This window comes from Nyctereutes procyonoides, unplaced genomic scaffold (genome assembly GCF_905146905.1).
Source record: "Nyctereutes procyonoides isolate TBG_1078 unplaced genomic scaffold, NYPRO_anot_genome, whole genome shotgun sequence".
Taxonomy (NCBI): Eukaryota; Metazoa; Chordata; class Mammalia; order Carnivora; family Canidae; genus Nyctereutes; species Nyctereutes procyonoides.
Window position 1 is genome coordinate 67,077,576 of NW_026575126.1, and position 15,525 is coordinate 67,093,100.

The following is a 15,525-nucleotide window of genomic DNA, read 5'->3' on the forward strand; positions in this document are numbered from 1 at the left end:
GGGGGCGAGTGCGGCGGCCGTCTGGTGCGGCGGGGGTTCCGCGCGCTCCCGGGAGCCGGGCGGGCCTGCAGACCGCCGACGCCCCCGTCGTCCCCGAGAGCCCCCTGCCGGCACCCCCCCACCCTCCTCCCAGGACCCGGCCCGCCAAGACCCGGCCCGCCGACCCCAGGACCCGCCTCCCAGGACCCGGCCCGCCGTCCCCCCTGGACCTGCCCGGCAGCCGTGTGTTCTCAGCACGTAAGGCGAGGAGGGGGCGGCCGGGAGCCCTGGAGGGCAGCACCGTGGCGACCCGAGGTGGGAGGAGGAGAGCTGGCGGCTGCGGATGCCTGGGTGGTTCCCCCTCTAACTGAATGTCGCCTTTGAGCACGCAAACTCAAGGCTTTATCCTTCTCAGGAGAAATCCTCCAAACTTGTGATTCTGCGGGGACAGCATGGGGCTGTGGCCATAACAGGCCACTGTTTTGTTCAGACTCGTGTTGCCACGGACAGAAAAGGTAATGGGAGGCGGCCAACCTAGCGCCTAGTGCTAGCTCAGATGAGAGTCCTCTCTGGCTGCCAGGCCCAGATGCAGGTGAGGCTCCTGCACCTCATTCCACCCAGTCGACAACCCCGGGAGCTACCCCCACAGTGAGGATGGAGATTAAAAACAACAAACAAACAAACAAACAAAAACAGATGTGACTGTTGGCAGGCCAGACACAGCCTGACATAGAGGGGGAAACCCTGTGGCTGGGACCCAGTTCGCCTCTGTGCTCTGGTTCTCGCCCCTGCTCCTTTCTGAGGCTGCAGACCAGCTGTGTTGTGGGAAGGCCCATATAGGCTAACGCCAGCAGTGGGAGGAGAGGCAGAAAAGCCTCTGCTTCATCCTGGACAGTTTTGTGGTCTTGTGTGTAACCTTCAGCGTAGCTTTTGTGAACTGACTTAGTCTGGAGATGTGGGTTATTGTACACTGTATGTTTGTGTCCCCCTAGTATTCATACATTGAAACCTTAATCCCCAGTGGCGTGGTGTTTGGTGATGAGGCCCTGGTGGCGGGTTATTGGGTCACAGAGGTGGAGCCCTCCTAAGAAGGTAGCACCCTTGGGGCAGCCCAGGTGGCTCAGCGGTTTAGCGCCACCTTCAGCCCAGGGCGTGATCCTGGAGACCCAGGATCCAGTCCCACCACGGGCTGCCTGCATAGAGCCTGCTCCTCCCTCTGCCTGTGTCTCTGCCTCTCTCTCTCTCTGTCTCTCATGAATAAATAAATACAATCTTTAAAAAAAAAAAAAAGTAGGTAGCGCCCTTATAAGAAACGCAGAAGAGCCCACGCTCCCTCCCCTTGTCAAGATACAGTGGGGGTGGGGGTGGTGGCGGGGGTTGTCTTCCAGCCAGGCCAGGAAGCAGGCTGTCACTGGACACGGGGACCTGCCGGTGCCTGGATCTTGGACTTCCAGCTTCAGAGCTGCAAGAGCTCAGTGTTTGTGGTTTGAGCACCCCCAGTCTGTGATATTTGTGTTATAGCGGCCCCAGCTCACAAAGACCCATGGCAGGAGGGCTCAGTGAGACAAGGGATGGTTCCTCGGAGGAAAAGGAGGCTCTATTAGCAGGAGGACAAGTAGCTGCCAGACAGCAGAGCAGTAGTCATTTGGTGATCAGGGGGCCTCTATTCTGTTCCGTCGGTGACACTTTGTAGCCATTTCTTCTACTTGGCCTCAGTTTCCATGTTAAAAGAAGCCTTGAGTTAGGAGTGCCCCAGGGCCCCTGCAGAGCACCTGTGCTGTGACACAATTCATTCCAGTTTCCCTGAACTCTCCTCCTCTCACCCAGTGGAACTTCTGGGGATCCAAGATTCCTCCCCCTGCCACCAACACTGCACCCTCCTCACCCCAGTCCTTTCAGCCCATGCAGAGGTGACTCTCTTCACTTATTGCTAGGAGGCCTGCATTTTAAATCTGCCCTCACCACAGCTGAGAGTCCTCCTTCCTATTTCTGCTCTTTCATTTTATTTTTTTTAAGACTTTTATTTATTCTGTTCATGAGAGGTACAGGCAGAGGGAGAAGCAGGGTCCCTGTAAGGAGCCTGATGCAGGACTCCATCCCAGGACCCCGGAATCAGCCCTGAGCCAAAGGCAGACACTCAACCACTGAGCCACCCAGGCGCCCCTGCTCTTTCATTTTAACCTCCGTTTCTTGTGTCCTGTCTATCGTTCTTCCCACTTCTCTCCTGGGCCAGACACTAGTAGGTTCATATCCCACCCAGCTCCATCACTTAATATGAATTACTATACCTCTGAGCCTGTGTCCTCCTCTGTAAAATGGGAATAACACCATCCGTGTCTTTGGGCTGGAGGGAGGATGAAATGAGAAGGTACATGTAAAGCACTTACAAGCGCTCACATATTACTAGTGTTGTTATTATTGTCTCTGCATATTTGAGTTTGAGGCTCTTGGCCATTTGTGTCAAGTCTCAGAGTTTCAGAAGCAACACTGGGTTGAGAGGCATTCCAAATGATCGATAGAGGGCTGCTTTCAGGATGATGGACATTACTGTATCTGTCTCTCATTTTTGGGTCAGGGAGGGATGGCTGGATAGACATGCTGGACAGTCTTGATTTCCCCAACACTTGACCATCAGCCACAGGAGAGAGCTCAGGCTTTCCAAATCGCTGGCTCTTCCCCACCATGTCTACCTTCCATGGTAGCCTCAATTTTGTGGTGCTTCTCTGAATCTTTAGGCTCCAGCCTTGGCAGAATTTGCTGCTGTGCCCCTCGCCCCATCGGACCTCTAAACTTCTCCTATGCAGCCCCCACTGTTACCACATGCCATACGCATCCTCCTTCCACTGTCCATTCTCATGCAGCCATAAGTCTCAGATCATAGGTCATGTCTCACTAAACCCAGAGGAACACAGACATGGGTTATTATTTTTTTAAGATTTTATTATTAATTTATTTATTTATTTATTTATTTATTTATTTATGAGAGGCAGAGACACAGGCAGAGGGAGAAGCAGGCTCCATGCAAGGAACCTGACATGGGACTGGATCCTGGAACCCCAGGATCACGACAAAGGCAGGGGCCAAACCGCTGAGCCACCCAGGGATCCAGACATGGGTTATTATGCCCTCATTTTGTATGTTCTTTATTCTGTGCCCACCACATCCTGTCTTATTGTTTTCCTATATATATCCCTGACCACACTGCAATAAGTTTGAGGGAGTGACTTTCTTTTTTTAAAATTTAATTTATTTATTTGAAAGAGAAAGTACCAGCAGGGGAAGTGGGGTAGAGGGAGAAGCAAACTTTGCACTGAGCAGGGAGCCCGATGTGGGACTCAATCCCAGGACCCTGGGATCATGACCTGAGCCAAACACAGATGCTCAACCACTGAGCCACCAAGGTGCCCCTATCCCTCCCTTTGTAAAGCCCACAAGTCAGATGTCTGCCTGTGAGCCTGGTACTGGTAAGGCGGGACCCTGGGCAGCATTGCTCAGGGACTTCAGCTACCCCTCGTCACTGCTCCGTCAGTAGTGCCTCACTCCCACTATCCCACACTGTACCGAGTTATTAAGGTGCTAGAGGAAGCAGTTAAGAATGTGACATTCCCCAACCCACTCTACCCATCCCCCCCGACTGAATCTCTGGCAGAGGAAAATTTGCTGAAACCATCTGTTGAAAAGGACAACTCCAAAGTTCACGTGCATGTCCTGATTCATCTAGGCAACGATGCCTTAAAGTGAAAAACTGTTTTTGTTTCTATGAAGAAACCTACAACACCTAAAATCTAAAACAGCAGCAAACAGTGAGCTAAACATGGAAGCCAGTGTTAGCCACCATCTCTGTTGTCTGATTATCCAGACTCCCACAGACATGGCCAAGGCAAGAGTTCATTCAACAGCCATCTTTGGAGTTATGCCTAACCTACATGTTAGGTTAGTGCTAGCAATGCTGGGGATTCAAACTGGCTGAGAGACCTTTTTACCTGGAACAGAAAAGGTCCAATCAGGGAGAAGGCGTGAGAACTACACGAGAAGACAGGAAGTACTATAACCCATAGAGGTGTATTTGAGCTGTGTGTATAAAGGTGTTTAATAAGAGGTGGAGGAGGGTAAAGTGATAAGGTCATTGGTAAAGTACAAGGGTCAGTAGTAGACAAAACCCAGGCTAGTTTGCGAAACATAAACTATGCCCCAGGAAGCAACAGAAAGCTTGCACTCATACCTTTAAAGTCCTGATTATTTATACACCAGTAGGTATACAGGTCTGTTACTCTCCTGGGCCAGAGGCTTCTCACACAGGATGGACTTTGCACTTACTGTATGCAGCACTCTGCACCAGACCACATGATGGCTCCTGGTTGACAGTAGTTTGAAGAACTTCGTATTTATTTTTTTTTAAAAGATTTTTAAGTAACTTTGCACCCAGTGTGGGGCTTGAACTCACAACCCCAAGATCAAGATCCATATGCTGCACCGATTGAGCCCCACCACGTGCCCAGGAATTTCTAATGGCCGCAAATTCACACAGACTGTTCAAAAACCAAACCGTAATCTATGTTTTTACTTGCATGTAAAAGAAACATACTGTATATCTGATTCCAGAAATATAACTCATCAGACAAGCCACTTGTACCTAAAATGTCCTTCATTGTGTTTTTCCATCATTTACACAAATGAAGTTTATTATTAACATACTCTGGAGTGATGCTTCCTATCTCAAATCCCATCAACTCTCTTTCCAGCACTGAAATGGAGCTCTGCTGATGGTTGCCACAGGTAGGCTCTGCCCTGGGTGGTGACTGATAAGGGAGTTCCTGGCCTCAGCTCTGCTGGGCTCACCACAGCTCTCCCAGGCAGGCAGAGCACCAAGAATGGGTGCCACCCCACCACTAGGCGTGAAAGCCAGGCCCAGGCTGGTTCTTCTGAGGCATTCTGGTATGCTTCTCTGTACCTCTCCAAAACCCAGTAATCTCTGGTGGCTAGGATTAGAATCAACTGTTGCTAACTCATTCCAAGAAGAAAAGCCTAAGGAAATTTCCAGATGCTCTTAAGAGTAAAAGGGATTGCTAACTGGAAGAGATGCTAGGACGGGAGTTATAAACCTAGCTTTATGGCTACTCTAATTACAGATTTAAATGTGAAAAGCAAAACTTCTTGAAGAAATATAAGAAAATCTCTCTTTTTTTTAAACGTAGGCTCCACACCCGACATGGAACCTAACGTGGGGCTCACTCGTGACCATTAGATGAAGACCTGAGCTGAAATCAAGAGTCACTTCACCGACTGAGCCACCCAGGTGCCTCCATATAAGAAAATATCTTAAAAATATTGAGGTAGGCAAGGATTTCTACAAAAGAGATGTAGAAAGCACCACCTATAACAGAAAAGATTATAAATTCAACTACTTTAAAGTCAAAAATGGGTCTTTATCAGGACACCATTAAAAAGGTAAAAAAGGCAAGTCACAGAACAGAAGATATCTGCAACACACAACCAACAAAGGGCTAGGATCCAGAACATAGGAAGAACTGCCAGTCAGTAAGAAAAAGACAGACATTTAAATTGTTTATTTTTTAATTTTAAAGATTTTATTTATTTATTTATTTATTTATTTATTTATTTATTTATTTAACACATTGAGAGAGAGGCAGAGACTCAGCAGAGGGAGAAGCAGGCTCCCTGCGGGGAGACTGATGCAGGACTTAATCCCAGGATCCTGGGATCACCACCTGAGCCAAAGGTGGAAGCTCAACCACTGAGCCACCAAGGTGCCCCCAGACATTTAAATTGTGAAAAAGGTAAAGGACCTGAACAGGCACTTAAGAAGAAAGCGGAACTACAAATGGCTAATAGACCTGACAAAATACTCAATTTTAGCTAGAAAGCAGGGGAATAGGAATTAAACCCACAAGGTGTTGCCTATAGGTTAGGCCAAGTGGAAGTATAAGTTGCTGCTACCCCTGGGGAAGTCAGTCTGACACTATCCAATGAACCTGAAGCTAGGCCCGTCCTGTGGTCAGCAGGGCCTTTACCAGTACACACTTCGGGAGCACATGTGAGAACATTCTCAGCAGCATTGTTTCTAACGGCCCCTAGGGTCCATCAGCTGTGGAACAGATGAATGTGATCTAGTCATACGGCGGGATATTATCAGTAACAAAAAATGAAATGCAACTCGATGCAAAAACGGGGGTGAATCTAGAACATATGGTGAATAAAAAAAGCTAGCCTAAAGGAGTATATGTGATCCCTTTTATATGTGATGTTCGAAAATAGGCAAGAATTACAATGTTTGTAGATGTATATTTTTGGTAAAAATATAAAGATAAGGAAGTGGTTACCATAACATTACCATAAAAACCAGGGCGCGGATGCCTTTGGAGCACCAAGGGGATGTGTAGAGGCTTTGGGATTGCTGCCAGTGTTTTAGTTCTTGACCAGGGCAGTGGTTATGTCAGTTTTGCTTTATGATAACTCACAACATTTATGTCTCAGACAATCTTCTCTATTATATTTTATAATTTAAAAAGGCGTGTTTTTTTTTAAGGACATATGGTAAAAGCAACTATCCTAGTTCTACATGAATGAGATAACTTACTAGTGACAGTATCACACAGGATTTTAAAAAATGTTGTAGCTCAAACAATCCAAAAAAAAAAAAAAGACAAGATGATGAGCCCTGGAAATCTGTTTTGCTGGCACAGGGGAGCATTGGCATGATGGGGACACCGTGGTGATAGCAACACAAAAAGAAGTTTGAGTCATTTTCAGAAAAGTAAGAGTGAAAAACGGTTTCTAAACATTTCATGGGTGTATCTCTGATTTGAAATCTGCACATAAAGCCAAGTTAATGAATATTACAAATTGACATCCATTTCATTTTTATTCTCAAAAAGTTGAGCCCAAGTCAGCCACATCTTTTCTGGGAGCTTCCCCTGGGAAAGAAGAGTGCAGCCTGTGTTGGGCCAGTCCCAGTGGCTGTTACCAGCCCATGTGACAGTGCTCAAAGGCACAGCTAGATAAAGTGATTTATCAGTGTCCACACAGCTGGGTTGCAGACTGAAAGGTGGAAGGGAATCCATGGCAGTGAGTCTTGTGTAACTCATAGAATCCACAGCAGGTTAGAAAACCAGGTTCAGTAAACCAGCAGGAAGAGGGGTACCTGAGAGCCCAAATCACCATGCACATCCTGCCATAGTAACAGCCCCAGTGCCATGGCCTCCGCTCAGTTCCAGACCCTGGATGCTGCTGCTGCTGCCCTCTGCCCATTCCCTCTGTCTCACTGCAGACCCAAAGTTCCAGGCTCGAGTATGCATTAGCCAACATCCAGTTCTTTTGGTATGTCCTAGGGACTGGGGGTTTGAGGGAGCAAGGATCTCACCTCTTGGGGTCCCTGCCAAGATTCCCAGATCTCCTAGGCAACAGAGGTAGGTCTCACACAGAACAGTCAGAAATTGTCATTGTGATTTTCTCTTTAGAAGCAGGCAGTGGCAAGGCTGGGACCGGTGCCCAGGACAACATGAATTTCCAGTCCCCTCTGTTGCTTTGGACCTGACGGTGAGATGGGAGGCAAATACCAGTCACCAGTGGTGGTGTCCTCACCCCCTCGTATAGTCACAGGTGTCAGATCCCAAGTGAACAGAAAGCTCACCCTAAAAAAAAAAAAGAGCTCACCCAGCTGTGCTGGCCTGGGGGGTGTAGGCAGGAACCTGCCGAGGTCTCCCACACAAGAACCTGTCCCAACAGCAATTCCTAAGTTACTTTCAAACCACTGAACAGCAGGCCAAGGACAGTGTGGGTGCAGGTACAGAAAGAGCCCAGTTTCCTGCTCTAAAGAGCCTGTGGTCTAATCTCTTAAAACATCGGCTTGGGGCACCTGCATGGCTTGGCTGGTTGAGTATCTGCCTCTTGGTTTCCACTCAGGTCCTGACTTTGGAGTCGTGGGATCAAGCCCCAGGTTGGTCTCCCAGCTCAGTGCAGAGTCTGCTTGTCCATCTCCCTCTGCTCCTCCCCCACCCTCTACACTGTGCATTCTCTCCCTCCCTCTCAAATTAAATTAAAAAAACAAACATCAGCTGTATGTTACTGCTGCCTTTAGCGTAAGGTCTTATAGAATTCCTGAATTCCTCTTTCTGGTCTCCTACTGTATTTCCAAGTACATGTTTTAAGGATGAAGTGTTCTATGATCTTTTCCCAATTTATATTTTGCAGCTATTGTCTGTCTCTCATTATCCCTAAATGGTGAAGATCACCAACTAAAGGAAGCTTAAGGAACATGAACTTTGGGGTTGTTTGACAGGCTGATTTGCTGCCTGGTAAAGTGCTTTAGGCATTGTGAGTACTCAGTAAATGCTGGAGAGTGGTTGGACGTGGGGCAGGTAGTGGAAGTGATTTGGAGAAATGGGAGACAGAATGAACTTGATTGAGGTATGGAGAGGCCTCTATAGGTAGCCAATATGCCTCCTGATCCAAAGGACATGAAATTGAGGAAAAAAATATATAAAGGAAATTTCTCCAGAAACCAAAAAGGACCAGAGCAGGGTGGGATCCCTGACCAGGGCCTCTGGATGGGCAGGAATGCAGGCAAGCTGACCCTGAAGCCGCACCAGGGTCCACTCTCAGCCCAGGTGGAAAGGAGAGGTTGGACACTCAGGTGCATTAGCCAGACCGCTGCCGCAAGGGCTCAGACTGTTGGCCTTACTTGACAAAGGCTGACCCTGGGGCTTGGGGAGGTCACACTGCCTAGAGGCAGCTGGGATTCAGCCTTCAGGCATTGGCCCCAGAGCCTGCGTTCCTCATCCCTACTGACTGCCTCTCTGCGTAGTTTTAGGGTTTCCCTGATAGGGCTCCATGAGGGGGGGGCGGCGAATAAAGGGGCGAGGATGTGAGTGAAGCACAAGCCAGGAATGTCAGATGCAACAGCCCAGGACCCGCAGGGAGGCGGCGTGGCTGGGGCCGGAGAGACGTGAGGCAAGTAACAGTGAGCTCAGAGAGCCTGCAGGGCCAGGCCCATGGAGCCCCAGGGGACACGTTACTATGAAGCTGCACAAGCGTGGCTGCAGGTGCAGAGGGTCAGACATCTGCATAATGCCCACTGCCTTCAGTAAGTGGCTGTGGAGACAGACCCCGAGTGGCCCCCGTGATCTCTGCCCACTCTCATCCCCTCCTGTGATGTGGGCTGGCCCGTGGCTCCCCTCTAGCTAGTAGAATACTACAGAGATGTGGGGAGTGTACAAGATGTAATTAAGGTTCAAAATCCGTAGATTTTGAGTTAATTGGAAGGGAGGTGATCCTGGGTGAGCTTGGCTTAGATAACAGCCCTTTCAAGGGGGACTTGGTCTCTTCTGAGGCTAGAAACTCACTCCTGCCATCCTTGCAGAGGCAAACAGCCATGTTGTCAATGGCCTCTGGGGACGGCCCCGGGGCAGGGGACCTCTGGCAGCTTTTAGGATCTGAGGGTGGCTGAAACAGCCAGTAAGAAGCTAGGGAAGTGAGTCCATCCAACAGCCCAACGGCCCAGCAGTGAATCTTTCCCCACTCGGGCTTCCAGGTGGGTACACAGCCTGGCCACATGTTGGCTACTGGCTCATGAATTGTTTTAAGTTGCTCAATCTGTGGTACTTTGTCGTGTAGCCTAGCAAATGAATACAGTAGGAGATTTCTAACATACGTGTATGTGTTGATTTTCCCAGCACAAATGGGGACCGGCAGGTAGAGGGAGTGGGAGAAGCAGGCTCCCCATTGAGCAGAGAGCCTGACATGGGGCTTGATCCCAGGACTCTGGGATCATGACCTGAGCCAAAGGTAGACGCTTAACCATTTTTTTAAAAGATTTTATTTATTTATTCATAAGAGACAGAGAGAGGCAGAGACACAGGCAGAGGGAGAAGCAGGCTCCATGCAGCGAGCCCAAGGTGGGACTCGATCCTGGGTCTCTAGGATCACGCCCTGGGCCAAAGTCAGCACTAAACCGCTGAGCCACCAGGGGTTCCTGATGCTTAACCATTTGAGCCACCCAGGTGCCCCTGGACTGGTGATTATTCACAAAAACAGGCAGGTGCCTGTTGCAGTGCTCACACACAAAAGCCAGGCAAGGAGCGGGCTTCAGGACGCCTGGGTGACTCATTGGCTGAGCATCTGACTTCAGCTCAGGCGTGATCCTGAGATCCCAGAATTGAGTGCCACATCAGGCTCCTGAGGAGCCTGCCTCTCTCTCTGCCTATGTCTCTGCCCTTCTCTTTTCTTTGTGTGTCTCTTGAATAAATAAATATAATCTTAAAAAAAAAAAAAAAAGGAACGGGCTTTGCTACATATTCCCAGGTCGGTAATACATCACCCAAGTGTCCTGAAGAGAAGACATCACCATGAAGATTCAGTCCTTCATTTCTGGGTAATAAAATTTCTAGAGATCTTGCTAATCTTAATGCAACGCTGGTAAGGCAAACAAATTTTTAATAATACTAACAGATGAAGTCACAATTTTGTAATGACAGGACTAGGTTAATCAATTATAAAAAAAACCCAAAGATGGGTTTTGGAATACCCTTCAGCAAGACTTTAAAAATGCATTGTTATAGGGGCACCTGGCTGGCTTAGCCAGTAGAGCATGCGACTTTTTTAGGGAGAGAGAAAGTGCATGTGCACAGGGTAGGGGATGGGGGAGGGTAGGGAGGTGGGTGAGGAGAGGGAGAGAATCCTAAGCAGACTCCCCACTGAGCATAGAGCCTAATGCGGGGCTTGATCCCACAACCCTGAGACCGTGACCTGAAACCAAGAGTCAGATGCTTAACCAGCTGCACCCCCTAGGTGTCCTGAGCATGTGACTCTTGATCTCAGGGTTGTAAGTCTGAGCCCCACGTTGCATGTAGAGATTACTTAAAAATAAAATATTTTTTAAAAGATGTATTGTTGGGCACCTGGGTGGCTCAGAGGTTGAGTATCTGCCTTTGGTTGTGGTTGTGATCCTAAGGTTCCTGGGATCAAGTCCTGCATCAGGCTCTCCACAGAGAGCCTGCTTCTCCCAGTGTCTATGTCTCTGCCTCTCTGTGTCTCTCTTGAATAAATAAGGAAAATCTTAAAAAAAAAAAAAAAGAAAAGAAAAAAAAAGATGCATCATTTTAGGGAGACATAAGGTTGCAAAGAACTAAAATCTATGTGAAGGGTGTGGGTTTTACAAATCTGACTGATGCAGGAAATGACATTTCTAAAAAGCAAATTTAGTCTGATGGCCTAGCTCCAGCCCTCACCAAGAATCCATCTGTAACCAAAATGTCCTAACTTGGCTAGTTATAGATGGTACCCTTTTTTGTTTGGGGCCTTTAACCCTGGAAAAATACCAAAATAAATATAGCCGTAACTCTAGCAAGGTTTTTTTATTTGTTTGTTTGTTTGTTTTTTTAAGTAAAGGAAATTGGGATACCTGGATGGCTCAGCGGTTAAGTGTCTACCTTCGGCTTAGGGCATGATCCTGGAATCCTGGGATCAAGTCCCACATCGGGCTCCCTGCATGGAGCCTGCTTCTCCCTCTGCCTGTGTCCCTGCCTCTCTCTCTGTGTGTCTCTCATGAATAAATAAACAAAATCTTAAAAAAAGAAAAAAAAAACCTCTCTTTTTTCAAAAAAGTAAAGGGAATCATGAAGATGATGTTGATAGTTATCTTTTTTTAAGATTTTAATTATTTGGGCAGCCTGGGTGGCTCAGTGGTTTAGCGCTGCCTTCAGCCCAGGGCGTGATCCTGGAGACCCAGGATCGAGTCCCATATCAGGCTCCCTGCATGGAGCCTCCTTCTCCATCTGCCTGTGTCTCTGCCTCTTTCTCTTCCTCTCTGTGTCTCTCATGAATGAATAAATAAAATATTTTAAAAAAAGATTTTATTTTTTTATTTGGGGGAGAGCACAGGCAGGGGGAGAAGAAGAGGCAGAGGGAGAAGCAGACGCCCTGCTGAGCAGGAAGCCCGATGTGTGGACCAATCCCAGGATGCTGAGATCATGACCTGAGCCAAAAGCTGACTGAGCCCCGCCCCCAGGCAACCCAATGATGATGATATTTAGTGAGAAATTAGTACATGCTTTCTGTGCTGAGGTGTTTGCAATAACTAACCATGCCCTATTTATAACAGGTTAAGTTGTTGAAGAGAATTACATTATTTGTAGCTGTGTTTTAGATGTGAAAAGAAAGATTTGTGAAATTTGATTCATAAGAGCTTAAACTGAGTATTAAAAAAGTATAGGGAGTGTGGATGTCCTCTTCATGCCTGATGCTCTGGGATAGTTAGGAACCTACATAGTCAACCAGGGAAAGATCTGGGTTTCAAAATCTGAGCATGGGGCCTGGCCTTCCATCAAACAGAGACATCTCTTCTATTCTAGTAAGAGGACAGAGGGCCTGGGCATCTCCATGGAGATGCAGAGATCTCCAAGTAAAAAAAAAACTAATTGCACAACAAAACATAGAGTGTCCACGAGGGGGAAAAGTCAAGCCTAGTAAATCACATATGCATCTAACTCCTAGGAAAGGATCACCAGATCCGCTAGAAACACTTCCCTGTGTTACACATGGGGACAGAAGGACTGTCCTTTCTTACTTGATGTCAATGCAGATTCCTGTACAAGGTTCCGGGCAGTACCCAGTGCTTGGAGACAGTGACCACGTGCCATGCTGGATGCCCACTCCGTGACACACACACACACACACACACACACACACAATCACCTCTCACAAAAATCTGATGAGGTTGCTACAGTTATGACCCCATTTGACAGGTGAGGAAACAGCCCTAGGTGGGCTCCAGGTTAGTGGGTCCAGGGAATGGAGGTCTGGAATTTGGACAGCCTGACATCCTGGAGCCTGTTGACTCTGTCTGGGAAGGAGGATCTGTCAGAAACAATAACAAAACCAGTCAACTCAGGTTCCCTGGGAAAACGTGCCAAGTGTGATGTGGGAGGAGGAGGAAGGGCTGACCTGCGTAGGGGCTGCTTCTCATGGTCAATAGCTCTCGGATGCTACACTGAAGAGCTTGGATTTTGTGCTGCAGGCAGTGGAGGACCGCTGACTCGTTTGAGCAATGAGAGCAGAGCACAGCAGCTCCGAAGGGTGATTCTTCCCAGCTTGGTATGGGAGGAGCCCAGAGAGCCTGGATATGCTCGGGAGGCTTGGCGGTGACAGAGGGACAAGAAGGTTGTGTCATCTCTAAAAGAAAGACCTCACAATTACATCTAAATAAGGTTTGGGTTTTGTTTTGTTGTGTTTTTTTTTTTTTTTTTTTTTTAAAGGAGAGACTACACGTCCTGGCTCCTGTGCATCCTGGCTCCTGTGTGCAGGCGTATGGGAGGGGGATGTATTTTCACTGCAGGAGGCTTCTCTGAAACTAGAAGACTAAGGTTTGCATATGGGTAGCACCACAGACCACATGTTGTTCTGCAGTTTCCAGTTTTTCTCACTGTAATGATGTGAACTTCAGATAGGAGCTCAGATTGGAAAGCGGATTCCTCAGCGATGCGGTATGTGGGATGCAGTGAGGAGCCAGTCTGCATTTCACACCCATGACAACTTTTGGCCTGCAGCAGTCAGGTAGATGAACAGGACCCACCATGGACAGAGTGGGCCCTGCTGGGCTTCTCCCAACAGCTCTTGCTTTTCTGGATCCTGCCACCAGTCTTATGCTCAGCTCCTGGTACCCCCTCTCTCCTGGCAGAGGTGTAATGTACATTTCCCTTCTTAGGTCTATGTTGGAACTCCAGAAGGAACTTGACTGAGAAAAGTCAGGGCAACAACCCATAAAAATGAATGAATGATGGTTGTGAAGGGTGCTTGCTCTGATGAGGGGGCCATCACCTCATGGATAAGGCTACAATCCTTGCTCCACCTGTCCCTACTGACAGTTTGCTGGGACACAGGATGAAACCTGGCACCGGGCCTTTGTCTTTGGTGCCGGTCACATTTTGTCCTTACCTGGCTCACCCTACTCTTCCTACCTCTCATAAGTCATGGATATGATCAGGGATGGCGTTAGCGGTGTTATTAAAAGGGCTTTGTCTTAACTGCCAGAGACCGAGTCTCATGGGTGGTGCCTCCAGCCTCTTCCTGGTGGCTGGACTCCATGCTCAGAACTTGAGAATCTTGGAACAGGGGAGGATTGTGAGGCTGTGTTCTATCCCCTGCCTAGTTCCTCCTGGGCCTCCCTGCCCCACAATGGCTCCTCCCCTGGGGCCTTCTCCACTTCGCCTTCATGTCAGCCCCTGCCTGTCTTCTGCTGGAGCATAAGGGGACCATTCCCAGCTCGGTCCTCAGGCTCCCTCCCCAGGCCCAGGGGCAGCTCACTGAAGTTAGCCATGACAACAGTGCAAGCAGCAGGTAGGGGCCACTGGACAGGGTGGGCAGGCTGGCCAGAGGAGAGGGGGTTGGGGCCTTTCAGGAGAGGTGGCCTCTTTTGGGGACCCCCGTCTGCTCACCCCTCCAAGCCAGTCAGTTTCACAAAGCTCTTTTTTATTTTGTTTATTTTTATTTTTTTATTCATAGACAGAGAGAGAGAAAGAGAGGCAGAGACACAGGCAGAGGGAGAAGCAGGCTCCATGCAGGGAGCCTGACGTGGGACTTGATTCCAGGTCTCCAGGATCATGCCCTAGGCTGAAGGCAGCGCTAAACCTCTGAGCCACCCAGGCTGCCCCACAAAGCTCCTTAATGAAACCATGTCAAAGCCTCCTTCTCTTCTGCTTCACTCTGCAGCTTGCAGAACTGAGTTCTGGGAGTTGCTGGCCAAACAGAATAAGGGCTGAGAAGGAAGGCCAGAACCCTTGGAGGCCCTGCAAGGGGCTATAGAAATCCCAGCTGAGGCAGCTCACAGGGGTCCCTTGCTGACCTAAGCAGGTGACCTGTCATCTCAGCTTGGGAATGGTCATCTGCTTTCTCCCAACCAAAAGAGGCCCAGGTGTCACTGAATTCAGTGCTCTGGTAAATGGTAACAAGCTCACCTTGGTTTCTCTTTACTGTCACAAATTATAAACAATGGTGACAGATTTCAAAGGGAAATACCTTCTGTAAATCTGAGTAACTTTCACTGACCTCGGATAGGGTACAGAAGTTTTGGAGGTGCATCTTTTTCCCTGAATGATACTCTGTAATCACAAAAACCACTGCGTGAGATCCCAAAGAGCATTAATCATCTTCATGGACATCTTCCTTACACTCTGGGCACTCTTGGCTTTTTAAAACCAGGAATGGCTTTCTGGGATGATCCATACCTATTTCTAGCCTGAAGAGAGATGCACGTCATGGTGTATGGGCCAGAGCTCAGTCCTGGCGGCAGGAGGCTCTGGTTTGGCATCCTTACCAGCCACATGATTGTGGGCAAGTGGCCTTAAGGTCAGCACTTGTTGAGCACCTACTATCCCAGGCAGGGGGGTGCGGGAGTGGGGTGGGGTGGGGTGGGTGGATGAGACACTATCCTGGCCCAAAGGGGTTCAGCGGGCCTGACTTAGTGGAGAGAAGGCACTTTCCTTATATGTAAAATCTGACTGTCATGGCCCTGATAGGGAACCCCACATGGTA

The 15,525-nt window shown here is 48.5% G+C and overlaps 1 long non-coding RNA gene across 3 annotated transcripts; it reads left to right on the plus strand.

Annotated features, from left to right (window-relative positions):
• The first annotated feature begins 10 nt into the window (after positions 1–10).
• Positions 11–10,881, plus strand: LOC129519270 (uncharacterized). Of its 3 annotated transcripts, XR_008666389.1 has the most exons (5): positions 11–237; positions 5,175–5,312; positions 7,458–7,536; positions 7,903–7,936; positions 8,191–10,881. It is a non-coding gene; the product is annotated as an uncharacterized LOC129519270 (long non-coding RNA). The 3 variants fall into 3 exon arrangements; XR_008666387.1 differs by lacking the exon at positions 8,191–10,881 and having other exon boundaries at positions 7,903–8,048; XR_008666388.1 differs by lacking the exon at positions 8,191–10,881 and having other exon boundaries at positions 5,175–5,275; positions 7,903–8,048.
• Positions 10,882–15,525: the final 4,644 nt, after the last annotated feature.